This window comes from Cucumis melo, unplaced genomic scaffold (assembly GCF_025177605.1).
Source record: "Cucumis melo cultivar AY unplaced genomic scaffold, USDA_Cmelo_AY_1.0 utg002116l, whole genome shotgun sequence".
Lineage (NCBI taxonomy): Eukaryota > Viridiplantae > Streptophyta > Magnoliopsida > Cucurbitales > Cucurbitaceae > Cucumis > Cucumis melo.
In genome coordinates this window covers 1-20,006 of record NW_026124931.1, presented here as the reverse complement: position 1 = coordinate 20,006, position 20,006 = coordinate 1, and the positions used below count along the sequence as shown (strand labels likewise).

The 20,006-nt window shown below is 34.5% G+C and overlaps 2 non-coding genes across 2 annotated transcripts; both read right to left on the bottom strand.

The window, feature by feature from the left end:
- Positions 1-3,337: 3,337 nt before the first annotated feature.
- On the bottom strand, positions 3,338-3,411 carry TRNAW-CCA (transfer RNA tryptophan (anticodon CCA)). Its single transcript has one exon. It is a non-coding gene; the product is annotated as a tRNA-Trp (tRNA).
- A 162-nt stretch (positions 3,412-3,573) lies between these two features.
- TRNAP-UGG (transfer RNA proline (anticodon UGG)) lies at positions 3,574-3,647 on the bottom strand. The gene has a single exon. It is a non-coding gene; the product is annotated as a tRNA-Pro (tRNA).
- Positions 3,648-20,006: the final 16,359 nt, after the last annotated feature.

Genomic DNA, 20,006 nt, shown 5'->3' with positions numbered 1-20,006 from the left:
TATTATGTCACTGGTGCCAGATTGAAATGTCATTGAATGTGTCTATTTTTATTCTAATAGAATAAAAATAGAGTAGATATTAAAAATAAGATAAGTAAATGGAGAATAGAAAAAAAATGAAGGGAACAAAGGATTCTAGAAGGAATTATGCATCTTTCTAGTATTCGATACCAGAAAAATTCCTTTTCTTGTTCTGGTGTCGAAATAATAAACTAATGAATTATTCTTGATCCCGTTCGTCAAAGATCTCTATTCTTAGTTTCAATTTTTCCCGGTTTATCAGAACCTTTTTTTCGATTTATTACATAAGTAGTGAACAAATTCAATGAATTTTTCAATTCTATTTTATATTAAAATAACTATAGAAAATTCTATTAGTATATTTTAATCTATTTAAAGGGTTTGTGATATCTGATCGATAGAAATATAATATTGTTATATTGGGATTGTATCATCCAGAAAGAGGGAATCGAGTGATTCTCTCTTTCTTTTTTTCGCTTTGAAATGAAAGTATCGACCGATACGATCGCGAAAGAGATGGTCTGAATCAATTTTTTTTTTGAAGCAATTCAGAATCAGAAAGAAATGAAGTTTTTTGAAAAAATAGGAAAGATCCATTTTTTCATTTATATGAATAAATTAGTCTAATTCTAATTAGTAAGAGCTCAACGGGACCTACCCCCTCTTTTTTTCTGATTTGAGGGGGATCCTGTTGAGTTCTTACGCTTTCATGTCTCCAACTCAGTTCATCCGATTATTACAGAGATGAACCTAAGCCGGAATATGAACCATAAAAGAAAATACCAACTAAACCGATCACAGGAATACCAGTTACAGTACCGATTATCCAAAGAGGAATCCTTCCAGTAGTCTCGGCCATTTGTCCCACTTCCCTCCCCATTTCATCAAGTGGTCGTGCTAGAGACAGAAACAGTCATAGATAATTATGAGATGATATCCTTCCGAATGGGATAAGATAATTCGTACTATTATTTAGTATTTTCTTTTATTTAATTGAAGAAATAATTGGAAAATAAAACAGCAAGTACAAAAATGAGTAATAACCCCCAGTAAAGACTGGTACGATTCAATTCAACATTTTGTTCGTTCGGATTTGATTGTGTCATAGCTCTATAATTCGGATTAGGTTTATCGTTGGATGAATTGCATTGCTGATATTGACCCTAAAAAAGAAACGGTAGGTACAGCTAGTCCGTGAACAGTTAACCATCGCACTGTAAAAATAGGATAAGTTTTATCGATAGTCATTTGGTCCTCCTAAAAAGATCTACTAAATTCATCGAGTTGTTCCAAAGAATCAAAACGGCCAGTTATTAATGGAATTCCTTGTCGGCTCTCTGTAAAATACTCATTTGGACGAGGGCTTCCAAAAACATCGTAAGCTAAACCCGTGCTGACGAATAACCAACCTGCAATGAATAGAGAAGGTATAGTAATGCTATGAATGACCCAGTATCGAATACTGGTGATAATATCAGCAAAAGAACGTTCTCCTGTGCTTCCAGACATGCCGAGCTCCACATATTCTTGTACAGTCAAAAGGGGGATCGATTCCGTAAAAGATGAGATCAGTAAATGGAAATTAACTGAAATTTTATCTTTGTAAGATCGTCAATATTGTACCGAGGGTGTTTTTAGAGTATACCGAATCAGTATAGCTATCCTTCTTCTGACGCAGCAACGCAATTTCACAATAAGTATCAAAATGAAGCACTAAAACTAAATAATATAATTTGTTTCTTCTTTTCTTGCTGCTTGTCGATGTAGAATCATATACCATTCATTCAATAGAAAATTCTGAAAATGCCTGTCTGTAGTATTAAGGATTCTATCGGTTATTGGCTTCGGGCTAGAAAGCGAAGATTGGGTAAAATGTGAATCCGACTGGTTGGTTTATAATAATTTAGGAAGCAGATTCTAATAGTCCCAAAATTCAATGAAATTAGACGTGAAATCTCGAAATATTTCTTTTGTGTTTGTAGTTATATTTTTGTTTGAATCTTTTTTTATTTTAAGGAATTGGTTAGTCGTCCAGTAACAAGTAACAGTAGTACATAGGATTCGATGAACGAAACAGAACAACGAATAGAAGAATAATAAATATTCGTAATGCACGCATTATTGTTTTATATTAGACTCAAACGATCGTTCTTCAACTAATTAGAAGAATGTTTTTAATATGGAAAGAATAAGAATAAATGGAGAACCTAGTTTCGAGTGATCTGATCGTGCGATACTTTTTTTCTTTTTAAAAAAGATTTTATGGAAATGAACCCACTACATAAAATCTAATTAGTGGGAATACAATTTCATAAATAAAGGGCATTATAAGGTCATTCATTCTTCAGCGATTCAAAGAGCATTTCATTTTTGGAATCAAGTTACACAACATAGTTTATTTATTATTTTTCTTTTTTTTTTTTTTTTTTTCTTTCTAATTATTTAGAATCCATTTAATAGATTTATATATTTACTAGATTTATATATTAAATTATTGTTTATAAATTCTTTATAATAAGAATATTTGTTTTGAAAACTCAAGAGTTGTTCAATGAATCCCTTGATTCCGAATTGCGGGATAGAGAGACAGATGATGAATTGATTTCTTACCTATGTCACAAGATTTTTGTTAGTATCATCTATAATCATAATAATAGATGAATCAAAAACTTTCAATTGAATATATTTTTTCAATTAGTATTTTTACTTATCCATCCGCGTATCTTTCAAAAATAGAAACTTAGGGAAGTGCTTTATAAACATATGGATAAAAATAACGTATTTCATTTAGCCTCGTCATGCCTACTATCACTAGTTATTTCGGTTTTCTACTAGCAGTTTTAACTATAACCTCAGCTCTATTTATCGGTCTGAACAAGATACGACTTATTTGATTAAAATTCATTGAATGCACAATTCAAAAAAAAGAAAGATTTCGGTGTTATTCAATATATTCTATATATTGTAGAGTTCTTTACCTTGTCAATTCAATTTCGAATTCTTGGTCATTGAGATTCATGGGCAATACCGATTAATATTTTAAGGATAGATATTACCTCTCCTTTTCCTCGTTCAACTAAATTGAAATGATTGAAGTTTTTCTATTTGGAATCGTATTAGGTCTAATTCCTATTACTTTGGCTGGATTATTTGTGACCGCATATTTACAATACAGACGGGGGGATCAGTTGGACCTTTGATTAATTAACAGTTCTTTTTTTTGATTGACCCCCTACTTGCTTTATAGGAGGTAAAATTTTGATTTCTGTTGAATTATTTCAGTATCATTTTGATTTAACAACAACAAGAATCGAATCACGCTCTATAGGATTTGAACCTACGACATCGGGTTTTGGAGACCCGCGTTCTACCGAACTGAACTAAGAGCGTTTTATTATCAAACTAAAAGCAACCCGAATATATCTTCGATACATATATTATCATAGAGAATATCATAAAATTAAATAAAAAAAGATTGATTCGATATATGTATGTTCAATTTTTATGGATCTCAATTGATTCCTCGTTACTGTTCAGAAGATAAGTAATAGGTAGGGATGACAGGATTTGAACCCGTGACATTTTGTACCCAAAACAAACGCGCTACCAAGCTGCGCTACATCCCTTTCAATTGGTCTACAGTGTTATTGTAGAGAATCCCTGTCTTGTTTTCCACATTTTTTATTTATTTCCTCCATTGGTATACACAAATTATCTTGCCATTTCTTCTTTTTTGTCTCATATCATATATAAAATATAATAAAAATAATAAAAAGACTTATATACGTATGAAATAATAAATATTAAATCCGCCGTAAAGAAAAATGAATATTTGGGGTGGGGCGGAAAGCTACATATTTTTTTTAATAAAAAAGGGAATATCTACCGAATTGAACTGTTGTACATTTCAATTTGAATTAGGAATTCCGCGGACAATACAAGCGGTTATTAACTATATATACATTTGATGGTATGTAATACCAGTATGTATTACAAATTACTATAAAGTAGGAGGGTTTTCAATGCGAGATCTAAAAACATATCTCTCCGTGGCACCGGTAGTAAGTACTATATGGTTCGGGGCTTTAGCGGGTCTATTAATCGAGATCAATCGTTTATTCCCGGATGCGTTGGTATTCCCGTTTTTTTCATTCTAGTTATTGACTTGGGAAGGGTGTGAAGAAGATTAGAAAAACAATCAAATATCTTTGACTAATCCCCTTCCCCCTTCTTTTTTTTAGAGTTTTTAGACTTAGAATAAGTTAGAAAGAATCAAAATGGATTCAACCTCAGTCAAACTCGGACGCGGCGCCAGGTTCAAATTTAATTAATAAAAGAGTGAGAACGAAAATGAAAATGTGATGGCTAGGGCAACAATATCATACAAAATACTTAAATGAAAAACTGTACTGCGATTCTAAATTTAGAAATTATTGTATTACTATATTTTAATATTTGATTGTAACGAAATCTTTCATAATTTTATTTCGAGTTACCAATTTTTCTTTTTTTCTTCATTTTGGATCGGAAAATGGAAGAGTTGCGTGAATCAAAAATCCAAGGGAGGTTCATGGCCAAGGGTAAAGATGCCCGAGTAACTGTTATTTTGGAATGTACTCGTTGTGTTCGAAACGGTGTTAATAAGGAATCAATAGGGATTTCCAGATATATTACTCAAAAGAATCGACACAATACGCCTAGTCGATTGGAATTGAGAAAATTCTGTCCCCGGTGTTACAAACATACGATTCATGGGGAGATAAAGAAATAGATCGAACCGATCGGCTGTGTGTCACCCTTTTCCAATCCAAGGAAGATGAAAAATTACATATATTAGACATATTTTAGATTTAAATATAAACAAACCAAATCCTATTTCGATCGGATCTAAAATGATTTAGAATTAAGAAATAGGATTTTCGGGATAAGGAATAAAAAAACCATGGATAAATCCAAGCGACTCTTTCTTAAATCCAAACGATCTTTTCGTAGGCGTTTGCCCCCGATTCCATCGGGGGATCGAATTGATTATAGAAACATGAGTTTAATTAGTCGATTTATTAGTGAACAAGGAAAAATATTATCTAGACGGGTAAATAGATTGACCTTAAAACAGCAACGCTTAATTACTATTGCTATAAAACAAGCTCGTATTTTATCTTTGTTACCTTTTCTTAATAATGAGAAACAATTTGAAAGAAGCGAGTCGACCGCTAGAACTATTGGTCTTAGAACCAGGAATAAATAGACTTAGCTTACTCTTTAATTGAATTAAAATTCTAATCCAAACTCAACCGCAGATTGATTCTTTGTTCGAAAAATCCGAAAATCTAGATTCGATTGTCGTGTCGTAAGAAAAAGAAAGAATAGTGGAAGAAGAATAAATCGTTTTTTTTTTATTGAACATATTTGCTCATTTTGACCACTTTATCATATTTTATCATACTAATTTCTACTCTACCTTCTCGGAGTTCATTCTCCAGAGAACTCCATTTTAAGCATTCCGCTGGATTCTTTGCAATCTTCGTATTTTATGATCTCATTGGAAATCATATAAAGACAATTTCTATTTAATATCGCGATTTGGGCAAGTATTTTACGATTAAGAAGCAACTGCCTCTTGTACAGATTGTGTATGAATCTACTATAACTGTAGTCTACCTTATTAGATCGAATTACTGCATTTATTCGAGCGATCCACAACTGTCGAAAATTTCTTTTTTGCCTACCTCTATCCCGATAAGCTGAAGCCAAAGCTCTTATTTTCTGTTGAGTAATAGTTCGAGTAAGTCTTGAATGAGCCCCTCGAAAGCTTGATGCAAATAAACGAATTTTTGTTCTACGTCTCCGAGCTATATATCCTCGTTTAATTCTAGTCATTGAATAAATGAAACTTTGATGAATAACTAATGGATTTCCTTTCTTTCAGTTATTCCTTTCTCCTTTCCTAGTCTATTAATAACAAAACGTATTTTTCCAATGTATAAAATAAAAATTCCAATGGCTTTTGCTACTATAACCTTCCCGACCACTATTTCTTTTTTTGTTCTAATCACCCCAAAATACGAAATAGTATTTTTACTAGGTATAAAAAACAAAAATAGAGTAAATAAATAAAAATAGAAATGGATAAAGAAATAGTGGGTTCCTTCGTTTCTATGGTTACTTCTTAAACGGTGAGGTCCTCTCTATACACCGGAGCTCCTTCTTTTATTTCATCAATGTTATTGTTAACTTGTACAGTTCACCCTCTTTGGCTCTACCCATGAATTATCTAGTAATCGGTCTTTCACAACGAGATCTACCTATACAGTAACGGTATTTAATTATGAAGATTGGTTGGGTAGCTGACCCTCTTAGTCCGTTCTTGGAAGAATAAGGCTATAATCCTTCTGTTAAATAGGATTTCCTCTGCTTAATGGATAAGCATTTGTTACCAATGGGGAATTCTTTCTCATCTAAAATTGAAAATAGAGATGATTGGATTTGCACCAATAGAAACCATAAATTTGATACACAATAAAAGGATACGATAAATCTTTGTTTATTTATTTTCGGTAGTGAACGGATTTCTTCCATTCATTCTATCCTATTCACTGTACTTATAACTGATACGGGAAAAATTTTGTACTTTCTTTTGTCCCGGTCCATGGTCTAAACGAGTCGCACATACACCCTAGTACATGTTCCTCGACGCTGAGGGCATCCCCGAAGGGCGGGCGATTTGGTGACATTTCTGATTGGCTGTCTTGTGTTTCTAATAAGTTGTTTAATAGTTGGCATGTTGAATTGTATACATAATGAGTTGGTTTAGATCAATCCTAACCGGATGATTATGAATTACTTCTATATTCGATATTAATAATTAATATGATTAATAGTAATATATTAACCCCGGTAAAAAGAGAAAATCGAAAATTTCGGATTTTTGCGTGAAATACCTGCTATTTGTTATTCAACCGCTACAAGATCAACAATTCCATGAGCTTGGGCTTCTGTTGCTGACATAAAAACATCCCTTTCCATGTCTTCGGATATAACCCATAAGGGTTTGCCTGTTCTTTGTACATAAACCCTTGTGAGGATTTCGCGCAGCCTCAGTAGTTCTTTCGCTTCCAGGATAAATTCTACCGTTTGTGCCTCATAAAAAGAACTAGCAGGTTGATGGATCATTACCCTGATGATTTAATAAATGGTTTTCTCTATCTTACATCATTATCATGATGAGTCAAAGATAATAAAAAAAAGATAGGATTAACAACCGTACAGGCATCCTTTGTGCAGTGCATACGGCTCCACAATGGAATTCATTTTTACCTTCCAGCGAAGGAATAGAAAATATAGGATCTAGCAGACCCAGAGCAGTAAATGATCCAATAACCACCCTTCCTTTTTTTTAGTAATTTCAAAATACTATGATGGTTCCGTTGCTTTATGATTTCGTTTGTTATTCAGCAATCCCAAAGTTTCTTTTTTTTATTTTTTTTCTTAAAAATAAATATTTCGTAGTCTTTCATAACAGAAATATTGTTAAGAGTCTTCCGTCGTGAAAACAAAAAAGTTTGTGACGCTGAAAGAGGCCTCCGCGATAAATCAGCCTACAATCGGAAATGCCTTTTATCTCATACTACTCTTTCGATACATAACCTAATGGTTTAGAAAAAAAAAATTCTCATATCGAATTCAAAGTGCCATGCTATTATTACTTAATATTTTATATGGCGAAGGCATAGTTTTCTTTTTGTCTAAAAAAAACTCATTGGCGCCGAGCGTGCGGGAATGCTAGACGTTTGGTAATTTCTCCTCCGACTAGAATAAAAGATCCCATTGAAGCGGCTAATCCCATGCATATTGTCTGTACATCTGGTTGCACAAATTGCATAGTATCATAAATACCTAATCCGCTTATTACCCCTCCACCGGGAGAGTTTATAAATAAATACAGATCTTTGGTATCATCCTCCATACTGAGATATACCATAAGACTAATAAGTTGATTCGAAATATCACTATCAACCTCTTGGCCTAAAAAAAGTAATCTTTCTCGATAAAGTCGGTTGATTAGGATAAAATTGTATCCCTTAAGAACCGTACGGGCACCTTTTGATGCATACGGTTCAAAAAAAATAGCGAAAAAAGAATCAATGTTTAGATTTTAGCCTTCTTTAGAGGACTCTTTCTAACTTCTAATGAAGGGGCTTTTTCTTACCTTCCATTTTTTTTTCAAAATGGATGAGTTTTGTCCTTTGGCCCGCGGTCGTTTATCTATACTATAAATTTCAATAAATAAAAAAACAATTCATTAAATTTTCAATTTATCGAACTAACTTTTCATTGATATATTGTTTCATCGAGATTCAATTTCAATTCCGATGTCATTTTCTTGTTCCAAAATGGTCTTCTTCAATTCTTTTAGGTTTATGCTCTACTCCGAGTCAAGATCTGCCCGATTTGGATTTGCACATATAGGACAAATGCCCCAATAGCATGGCTTTTTGCTACGACTTCTTTTTTTTTTTCAATTTACTTCATATTACTCGATTGATTAAAAGTTTTCTATCAATGCTATTGATAAATCGAATATGATACAAGTAGTAGTAATCATAGAATAGATAGATTCCAAATTGAGTTTTTTCTAAGCGGAGCCTGGATACTTCATTTTATTAGTACAACCGAGAAAACCATAAATTATTCTAATTGATAATATTAATCTGGATACCCCCCAAAAAATAGATCTAATTGCACTTCACGCTCCAAATTTTTGATGATTAAATCAATCCGTCTTGGGCGAAAGAGAGGATATCTCGATCGGGGGAGAGAACGGGGAAATACCATATGACCCAATATATCTGACAAGTCGCACTATAGGTCAACCCACGATGCGTCTTCCTCTCCGGGACTTCGAAAAGGTACTTTTGGAACACCAATAGGCATTAAAGCAAAGAAAAAAGAATTAAGTACTATAGCTAACTTTGATGTGGAAGCGTAACAACGGGTTTATTGTCTTAATAAATAAGATGGGCCTTTATCAGATTTTATCTTTTAGCATATTTTATACATAGATTTAATAAGTTCATAAAAAAGGAAAACAGAATTAATAAGGGAAACTTCTTCCCGAATAGGTTTTTGAATGATGAACAAGTATGTATACATTCACTCCTATAAAATAGGATCAATTCCCATCTACCATTGCGTATTGGTACTTATCGAGTATAGAATAGATCTGCTTCTTTTTGTTCCTACGAATAGAATCGAATTGTTCCATTATTACTAAAAGAATAGACTAAATATTAATCCTTTCGCCAAGATAATCCCCTCAAAAGGGGAGGTCCGTAGCATAGTTTTTTTTTTCAGTGCAATAAAGTTACATAGTGTCTATTTTTCCTTGATAAAGGGGTATTTCCATGGGTTTGCCTTGGTATCGTGTTCATACCGTTGTATTGAATGATCCCGGTCGTTTGCTTTCTGTTCATATAATGCATACAGCTCTAGTTGCTGGTTGGGCCGGTTCAATGGCCCTATACGAATTAGCAGTTTTTGATCCCTCTGATCCTGTTCTTGATCCAATGTGGAGACAGGGTATGTTCGTTATACCCTTCATGACTCGTTTAGGAATAACCAATTCATGGGGGGGTTGGAGTATCACAGGAGGGACTATAACGAATCCGGGTATTTGGAGTTACGAAGGTGTGGCCGGAGCACATATTGTGTTTTCTGGATTGTGCTTCTTAGCAGCTATCTGGCATTGGGTGTATTGGGATCTAGAAATATTTTGTGATGAACGTACAGGAAAACCTTCTTTGGATTTGCCGAAGATTTTTGGAATTCATTTATTTCTCTCAGGGTTGGGTTGCTTTGGTTTTGGTGCATTTCATGTAACCGGATTGTATGGTCCGGGAATATGGGTATCCGATCCTTATGGATTAACCGGAAGGGTACAAGCCGTAAATCCTGCGTGGGGTGTCGAAGGGTTTGATCCTTTTGTTCCGGGCGGAATAGCCTCGCATCATATTGCAGCAGGTACATTGGGCATATTAGCGGGCCTATTCCATCTTAGTGTTCGTCCGCCCCAACGTCTATACAAAGGATTACGTATGGGAAATATTGAAACCGTCCTTTCCAGTAGTATCGCTGCTGTATTTTTTGCAGCTTTTGTTGTTGCTGGAACTATGTGGTATGGTTCAGCAACTACCCCGATTGAATTATTTGGGCCCACTCGTTATCAATGGGATCAGGGATACTTCCAGCAAGAAATATATCGAAGAGTTAGTACCGGGTTAGCCGAAAATCAAAGTTTATCAGAAGCTTGGTCTAAAATTCCTGAAAAATTAGCTTTTTATGATTATATCGGGAATAATCCCGCAAAAGGTGGATTATTCAGAGCGGGTTCCATGGACAACGGGGATGGAATAGCTGTTGGTTGGTTAGGACACCCTGTTTTTAGAGATAAAGAAGGGCGCGAACTTTTTGTACGCCGTATGCCGACCTTTTTTGAAACATTTCCGGTTGTTTTGGTAGACGGAGACGGAATTGTTAGAGCCGATGTTCCTTTTCGAAGAGCAGAATCGAAGTATAGTGTTGAACAGGTCGGTGTAACTGTTGAGTTCTATGGCGGTGAACTCAATGGAGTCAGTTATAGTGATCCTGCTACTGTGAAAAAATATGCTAGACGTGCTCAATTGGGTGAAATTTTTGAATTAGATCGTGCTACTTTGAAATCCGATGGGGTTTTTCGTAGCAGTCCAAGGGGTTGGTTTACTTTTGGGCATGCTTCCTTTGCTTTGCTCTTCTTCTTCGGACACATTTGGCATGGTGCGAGAACCTTGTTCAGAGATGTCTTTGCTGGTATTGACCCAGATTTGGACGCTCAAGTAGAATTTGGGGCATTCCAAAAACTTGGAGATCCAACTACAAAAAGAGTCTAGTCTGATACAAGATTGCTCTGTTCTTTTTTTCCTTTATTTTTTGATTTGACATAGATAGGGTACCGGATAAATCTTTATTCGGATTGCTTACTTTTCATTTCTTTGACTCTTGTCTTGGTCTTTTTTTTATCCGTAAAAAGATCCCAATTAAACAGGTATGGAAGCTATAATTGTAAACCGAAATCAAATCTATGGAAGCATTGGTTTATACATTCCTCTTAGTCTCGACTCTAGGAATAATTTTTTTCGCTATCTTTTTTCGCGAACCGCCTAAAGTTCCAACTCCAACTAAAAAGGCAAAATGATTTCTCATTATCTCAATTGAAGTAATGAGCCTCACAATATTGTGAGGCTCATTACTTCAACTAGTCCCCGTGTTCCTCGAATGGATCTCTTAGTTGTTGAGAGGGTTGCCCAAAAGCAGTATATAAGGCATACCCAGTAAAACTTACAAGTAAACCAGATATAGAGATGGCAACTAGGGTTGCTGTTTCCATTATTATATAATTTCAAGACCACAATGGATCTATAATAAGATCATTTATTTACAACGGAATGGTATACAAAGTCAACAGATCTCACTGAATAAAAAAAAATATAGGATTATTTATGGCTACACAAACCGTTGACGATAGTTCTAGATCTGGGCCAAGACGAACTGTTGTAGGGGATTTATTGAAACCATTGAATTCGGAATATGGTAAAGTGGCTCCTGGGTGGGGAACTACACCTTTAATGGGTGTCGCGATGGGTTTATTTGCGATATTCCTATGTATTATTTTGGAGATTTATAATTCTTCCATTTTACTGGACGGAATTTCAAGCAATTAGATTCGATTCACAAGAACCCCTAAATAACTTTTCAATAAAAAGGAAAGTCTAAAGTATGTAGGTTTCTGCTTTTTAGCCCACTATTTTTTGGTAGTTCGATCGTGGAATTTATTTTTTTCTGTATTTCCGGAATATGAGTGTGTGACTTGTTAGAATTGATCCTATGGATACGACAGAGAAGAAGTCGGTCATCTTGATGAAGATGATTTGATCTCGTTGGATATTCAGTCTAGGCTAGTATCTGGAGCACAGAATATATGAAATAGATTCCAAAATATTAGAACAAATATTAGAACTATGATTCATACTTATCAGACCTCGTGGCCGGACTCCGAAACAAGAGTTAGAAGTGATAAATAAAAAAAATTTATTCTTTCGTTTCTACTTATTTTGGTTAAAGGATAAACCTTTCTTTAGCTTTTTTCATTATATTCAGTCATTGAATAAGCATTGAATAAGTGATAATCCAAGGGTTCTTACTCAGGGAATTTTTGAACTTTTTTTGGAAGGTTTTTTATTGAATCATCGTGGTTCTAGTCTGAATCTAAGGTTTTAATTGATTCATAGGGTCTTAACAAGATAATTCCTATCAATAATAAAGAAAACAAGAGTAAAGTCGCATTACATACAAATCAAAGAAAAAAAATAGGTAAATAGAAGATTCAAGAGGCCCCTAATGATCAATATAACTATGAATGAGCCGACTTGATATTTGGGCATTATAACTACAAAGAAGACTTTTCGGATTTTGATTCTTTCGTATCTTGATACAAAAAATTGAATCATAGCATTAAGAAGTTTGAAACTTTTTAGTACACATATCCGTTACGAGCGGTATTTGGGTGTTTCTGTTTGAGCCGTACGAGACGAAATTCTCATATACGGTTCTCAGAGGGGGGTCCCCTTGGTTTACCTATCTCAATAAAGTGTATGATTGGTTCGAAGAACGTCTTGAAATTCAGGCGATTGCAGATGATATAACTAGTAAATACGTTCCTCCTCATGTCAACATATTTTATTGTCTAGGAGGAATTACGCTTACTTGTTTTTTAGTACAAGTAGCTACGGGGTTTGCTATGACTTTTTACTACCGTCCGACCGTTACTGAGGCTTTTGCTTCTGTTCAATATATAATGACGGAAGCAAATTTTGGTTGGTTAATCCGATCAGTTCATAGATGGTCGGCAAGTATGATGGTCTTAATGATGATCCTGCACGTATTTCGCGTGTATCTTACTGGTGGATTTAAAAAACCTCGTGAATTGACTTGGGTTACAGGTGTGGTTCTGGCTGTATTGACCGCATCCTTTGGTGTAACTGGTTATTCCTTACCTCGGGACCAAATTGGTTATTGGGCAGTCAAAATTGTAACAGGTGTACCGGAAGCTATTCCAGTAATAGGGTCGCCTTTGGTAGAGTTATTACGCGGAAGTGCTAGTGTGGGACAATCTACCTTGACTCGTTTTTATAGTTTACACACTTTTGTATTACCTCTTCTTACTGCCGTATTTATGTTAATGCACTTCCCAATGATACGTAAGCAAGGCATTTCTGGTCCTTTATAGAGAATAGAAATCATAGATTTGTAATTAGTTATTTATGATTACTCAGGGGGGAAGAAGAGTATTTCATTGCTGCAAATATGGATTATTGAAAAATAAGACATGTATTTGGATATTTCCCTTCAACTCCACGAAATTTTATTCGTTATTTTTCAATAATAGTTGAAGGGAATTCTTCGAAGAGAAAATGGATTATGGGAGTGTGTGACTTGAACTATTGATTGGACCGTGTAGATATATGTCTTTTTATCTGCCACATTGGGATTCACAACAAAATGTGTCTTTATTCCAACCACCGCGAAAGCTCCATACAGAGGGTAGGCTGGTTCGCTTGAAGAGAATCTTTTCCATGATCAGACTTGACCATGTCGTGCATGACCAGGCTCCGTAAGATCCATTAGAATAGGTGATATATATGCCATAATACAGATTATGTTTTATCTATTTCACTTACTTAATAGTATGAAAATGCATTCATTTCCTCTGCATTGACTCGATTTATAATACTATCGGAGTGAAACAAGGGATCTAAAGAAGAACATAGGCTAGACTCTATTAGTAACAAGTAAATCCTTTGGATGTAAAAAGTATCAATATTTTTGGGGGCTAAAGCCCCATCGCAAGGTTTGAGACGACCCAGAAAGCACTTGAACATTATCAACTTTGTAAGCCTACTTGGGTATTGAGCATTTATCTGTACGAACTTAATTCCTTGCAATGGATAATTGTAACTCTTGAAAACGGAATCCGCTAAATTTTTTCTTACATTGAATCACTCATTTATTTTATATATGCTTGGATAAGATATCGATTTTTTTTTCTGGATCCAGTTGGTTCGTTTGATTTGTGCTCGAGCCGGATGATGAAAAATTATCATGTCCGGTTCTTTCGGGGGATGGATCCATAATAATTCACCTATCCTAATAACAAAAAAACCAGATTTGAATGATCCTGTATTAAGAGCTAAATTGGCTAAGGGTATGGGTCATAATTATTACGGAGAACCCGCATGGCCCAATGATCTTTTATATATTTTTCCAGTAGTCATTCTAGGTACTATTGCATGTAACGTGGGCTTAGCGGTTCTAGAACCATCAATGATTGGTGAACCCGCAGATCCATTTGCAACTCCTTTGGAAATATTGCCGGAATGGTATTTCTTTCCCGTATTTCAAATACTTCGTACAGTGCCAAATAAGTTATTGGGTGTTCTTTTAATGGTTTCCGTACCGGCGGGATTATTAACTGTACCATTTTTGGAGAATGTCAATAAATTCCAAAATCCATTTCGTCGTCCAGTAGCGACAACCGTCTTTTTGATTGGTACCGCAGTAGCTCTTTGGTTGGGTATTGGAGCAACATTACCGATTGATAAATCCCTAACTTTAGGGCTTTTTTAAATTGATTCAATTGTGAAATAAATAAAATATCACGATGTGTGTATCTAGGGAATAGTTGCTTCAAAGTGAATTACCCCTAGATACACATATTTAATGAAATTTTTGATTTATTTTGAGTATACGGATTCTGTTAAAGATTCAAACTTCATTTTCGTCTTTTTTTTTTATAAAGTTTTTTTACAACAAAAATCCAATGGATTTCAAATTTATGCAAAATTCTTTTCCATTTCGAGAATGTCTAATATATGTTTTACGTCTTCTATGCGAAAATGTTTGATTTTCATAAGTTCGTCTGGACTATTATTCAAAAGGTCAAATAATGTATGTATATTGCACCTTTTGAGGCAATTATAGATCCTAGGAGGCAATTCTGATTGGTCAATAAAAATATATTTTAATGCTCTTTCTTTTTTCTTTTTTCTTAGTTTCGCCAATTTCTCATGAAAAGTAAAAAGGGGTAAAGTAACTTTTTGTTTATTATTTTTAAAATGGAAGTTTTCTTTTTCTTCTTCCGCATGTAAAAAAGGAATAAATAAATCAATCAAATTCCGAGAGGCTTCATGAAGTGCTTCTTTAGGAGTTAAACTTCCATTGGTCCATATTTCGAGAAAAAGTATCTCTTGTTTTTCATTCCCATTTACATAAGAATGAATACTATGATTAACATTTCGAACAGGCATGAATATAGCATCCATAGGATAACTTGCGTCTTGAAAATTATTTGGCGTTTGTATATGATATCCGCGATTCCTCTCGATCTTTAATTCAATACAAAAATTAATTGGTTCCGTTAGGTTAGCTATATGCTGTGTATTATCAACGATTTCCACCGAAGGTGGTAAGATGATGTCTTGAGCAGTTACGCATCCAGGACCCTTGACACAAATAGACGCATCACGAGTTCCATACAGATTACTTCTCAATACAATTTCTTTCAAATTCATTAAAATTTCATGTACTGATTCTTGAATACCGACTATGGTAGAGTATTCATGTGGGATTTTTTCAGATTTTGCACGTGTGATACATGTTCCCTCTATTTCTCCAAGCAAAGCTTTTCGCATCGCAATGCCTATAGTATCCCCTTGTCCCTTCATAAGTGGAGACAGAATAAAGCGTCCATAATAAAGACGCTTACTGTCTGCTCTTGATTCAACACACTTCCACTTTAGTGTCCGAGTCGATACTCTGATTTTCTCTCGAACCATAGTAATATTTTTTGATAAAATCATTGAATTATTTATTTCTCTTGAAATTTCTCTTCAATGTTTATTTTTACACACGTCGTTTTTTAGGGGGCCTACAGCCATTATGTGGCATAGGGGTTACATCCCGTATGAAACTTAATAGTATACCGCTTCTCCGAATAGCTCTTAATGCTGCATCTCTTCCGAGACCGGGGCCCTTTATCATAACTTCGGCTCGTTGCATCCCTTGATCCACTACTGCCCGAATAGCATTTCCTGCTGCGGTTTGGGCGGCAAATGGTGTCCCTCTTCTTGTACCTTTGAATCCACACGTACCGGCGGAGGACCAAGAAATTACCCGACCCCGTACATCTGTAACAGTCACAATTGTATTGTTGAAACTTGCTTGAACATGAATAACGCCCTTTGGTATTCTACGCGTACTTTTACGTGAGCTAATACGTCCATTTCTACGTGAACCGATTCTTGGTATGGGTTTTGCCATATTTTATCATCTCATAAATCTAAGTCAGAGATATATGGATATATCCATTTCATGTCAAAACGGATCCTTTAATTTCTTTTTATGTATATATTGTGGGTGGCCTTTAGGGGTCCTTTTTTTTATAAAGATTATCCTTGTCTTTGTTTATGTCTCGGATTGGAACAAATTACCATAATTCGTCTCCGCCTACGGATCAGGCGACATTTTTCACAAATTTTCCGAATGGAGGCCCTTATTTTCATATTTTTTATTCCTTACCTTAATCTACTTATTGGAAGAAAATAAGTTTCTTGAAATTTTCTATTTCGAATTGGATCTCCCTACAAAAAAAAGAATATTGCACGTGAAAAGACTACTTCACCTAATCATTCGAATCTTTGTTTCGTAGTCTATAAATTATACGCCTTCTGGTCCTGGTTGAATCGTAACAACTTACTGAAATTTTGACTCTCATTACCTAGTATATGGATAAAACTATGTTGAATCCTTCCTGAAACGTAACCTAGAATTGGATCCTCATTATCTAAACAAACCCAAAACATATCATTGGTAAGTGATTCAGTAATTAAACCTTCAGAAATCCTTTTTTTGCTCTTTCATTCCAGACGAAACACCCTTCAAAGTATCAATTAATCAAGGGGGAGTCGTATTATAAACTATAAACCCACCTCTTTTCTTTTTTTTTTTTTTTTTACAAATAGGGAAGTTCTGTGTATAATTCGAATATCATAAAGATTACCATATATAACACAAAATTTCGCCGCCGATTCCCTGTAGTCGAGCTTCTCGGTCTGTCATTATACCCCGAGAAGTAGACAGAATTACAATGCCCATTCCGCCTAAAATTCTAGGAATTTTTTTGATAGTTAGAATATATTCGGAGACCAGGTCGACTGATCCGTTTTAAATTTAAAATCGTTTTATATGGTCCTTTCCTATTTCTTCTATGTCGTAGGGTTAAAACCCAAAAATCCTTGTTGCTTTCCCGATGTTTCCTTACGTTTTCAATAAAACCTTCTCGTAAAAGTATTTTAACAATGTTTTCGGTGATGTTAGTAGATGGTATTCGAACCATTCCTTTTCTATTCATGTCAGCATTGCGAATAGAGGTTATTATGTTAGCAATAGTGTCCTTACCCATGATAAACGAAAATTATTGGTTACTTAAATTTTTGATCTAATCAACATTCTTTTTTATTAAATAGTTATGAATTTTAAAAGGTATATACTGATACACAATCTACTAATTAATTTCATTCAAATAGTATAACTATCTCACGGTCTGTCTCATTTTATAATACTTCAGGTGCTAATGAAATTATTTTAGTGAAATTTAACTGTCTCAATTCTCGGGCAATCGCACCAAAAATTCGAGTTCCTTTTGGATTTCCTTCTTGATCAATAACAACCGCAGCATTGTCATCATATCGTATTATCATACCATTTTCTCGTTTGAGTTCTTTACAAGTACGTACAATTACAGCTCTGATCACTTCTGATCTTTCTAGAGGTGTATTTGGGACGGCTTTCTTGATTACAGCAACAATAACGTCACCAATATGAGCATATCGTCGATTACTAGCCCCTATGATTCGAATACACATCAATTCTCGGGCTCCGCTGTTATCTGCTACATTCAAAAGGGTTTGAGGTTGAATCATATTATTTTGGAATCTTTTCTTTCAATGCAAAGGGCGAAGTAAAAAAAAAAAAAAAGAAATATTGTTTTTCAAAAAAAAAAAAAATAAATCTGCAATTGTTTTTTTTTCATCTTAAACAAAGATCGCTTTCCTTTGATTCTACATTTCTATCCCGAAGTAATGAATTGGGTTCGTATAGGCATTTTGGATGCCGCTATTGAAATAGCTTTTCTGGCTATATTTTCGGCTACTCCACTCATTTCATAAAGTATTCTACCTGGTTTAACAACAGCTACCCAATATTCGGGGGATCCTTTCCCTGAACCCATACGTGTTTCTGTGGGTCTTAGTGTAACGGGTTTGTCCGGAAATATACGTACCCATATTTTTCCACCGCGTCGTGCATTTCGTGTCATTGCCCTTCGTCCGGCTTCGATTTGTCTCGATGTGATCCAAGCGGGTTCAAGTGCCTGAATAGCGTATCTCCCGAAGCAAATACTATTGCCTCGATAAGATATTCCTTTCATTCTTCCTCTATGGTGTTTACGGAATCTGGTTCTTTTGGGGTTATAGTTGATGGTTATTTCTAAATTCCATCTCTACTACAGAACCGGACATGAGAGTTTCTTCTCATCCAGCTCCTCGCGAATGAAACGATTCAAAAAAATATACATGTATTTACTGATATTTTCTGAATAATAGATTCAATTATGGGATTTTTGATATTTCATTTAATCAATCTATTCGAAATTTGTATATCTTCTTTTCTTTTGATAGAAAACTAAACTGTTTATAGATTCTAGAATAATAGAATAAGTTTTTTTTATTATAGTTTTCTAAAAAATTATAGATAATATAATCTCGTTTTGTTATTTTTTCTTTTATTATTAAGGTTATAACAAATCTTTATTTTGTTTTGCCTTTTTTTATCTATTATTATATTTGATCGACCCTAATTTAGAAATATAATAAAATGGAAACGTTCGCGGGCGAATATTTACTCTTTTTATATATGTTTTGGTTCTCGGGTTAGTTAGCCCATGAACCTACCTCTCATAATAAATGGATTGGTCTTGGGTTCCTTCCGCCATCCTACCCAATGAATTATTAGGATTCGTTTTCAATAGAATATTATGTATTCACGGGTTCCCTCGTTCCCATCGCCTCTCGATTAATGGTTAGGTCTTAATTATACAATGGAGCCCGTAATAAAATTTGTTTTTGAGTCAATCTTCTCAGTCTTTATTGTCTCGGGGCTCTTGGCTTTTTTGTTCTATGAACAGATTCATCTAATTATGAATTCATCAGTCTTAATGCTTTATTACACTACCTTTTATGAGATGACCCATAGACCTTACATATTACGTATTGGAATGATATATCATTCATATTCTTTTTCTCTCTTTCTTTCACCCTTCCATTTATCCGCATACTTTTATTGCTTGACAACTCATAATCGGATTTTTTTTATGCAAAAAAGATTTCAGTTGCTACAATGATATGACCAATATAACATATCTTGACTGGTTGGTTTTTTAGATCCAGATAATGCGAAGCGATGAGTTGGTTATTAGTTTTATAATTATTAGTTCAGATTATGTATGGGCTTATCCTTCTTTATTTTTTGGTTTTAATCCGAACATAAAAAAAACTGACGAGTCGCACACTAAGCATAGCAATTATCTCAAATGATTAATTTCATTTTTATTTAACCTTATAGAATTGCTCATTTTTTATTTAAACGAAAAAGACTGATTTGTCATTTCTTGGTCGATCATTGAATAAAACTTAAACACAAGTTGAGTAAGGGCTTATTATTGCTCGTCTACAAATATCCAAATTTTGATGCCTAATACCCCATAGATAGTTCGAACTGGATAGCAACAATAATCAATTTTAGCTCGAATGGTTTGTAGAGGAACCCGTCCTTCTCTG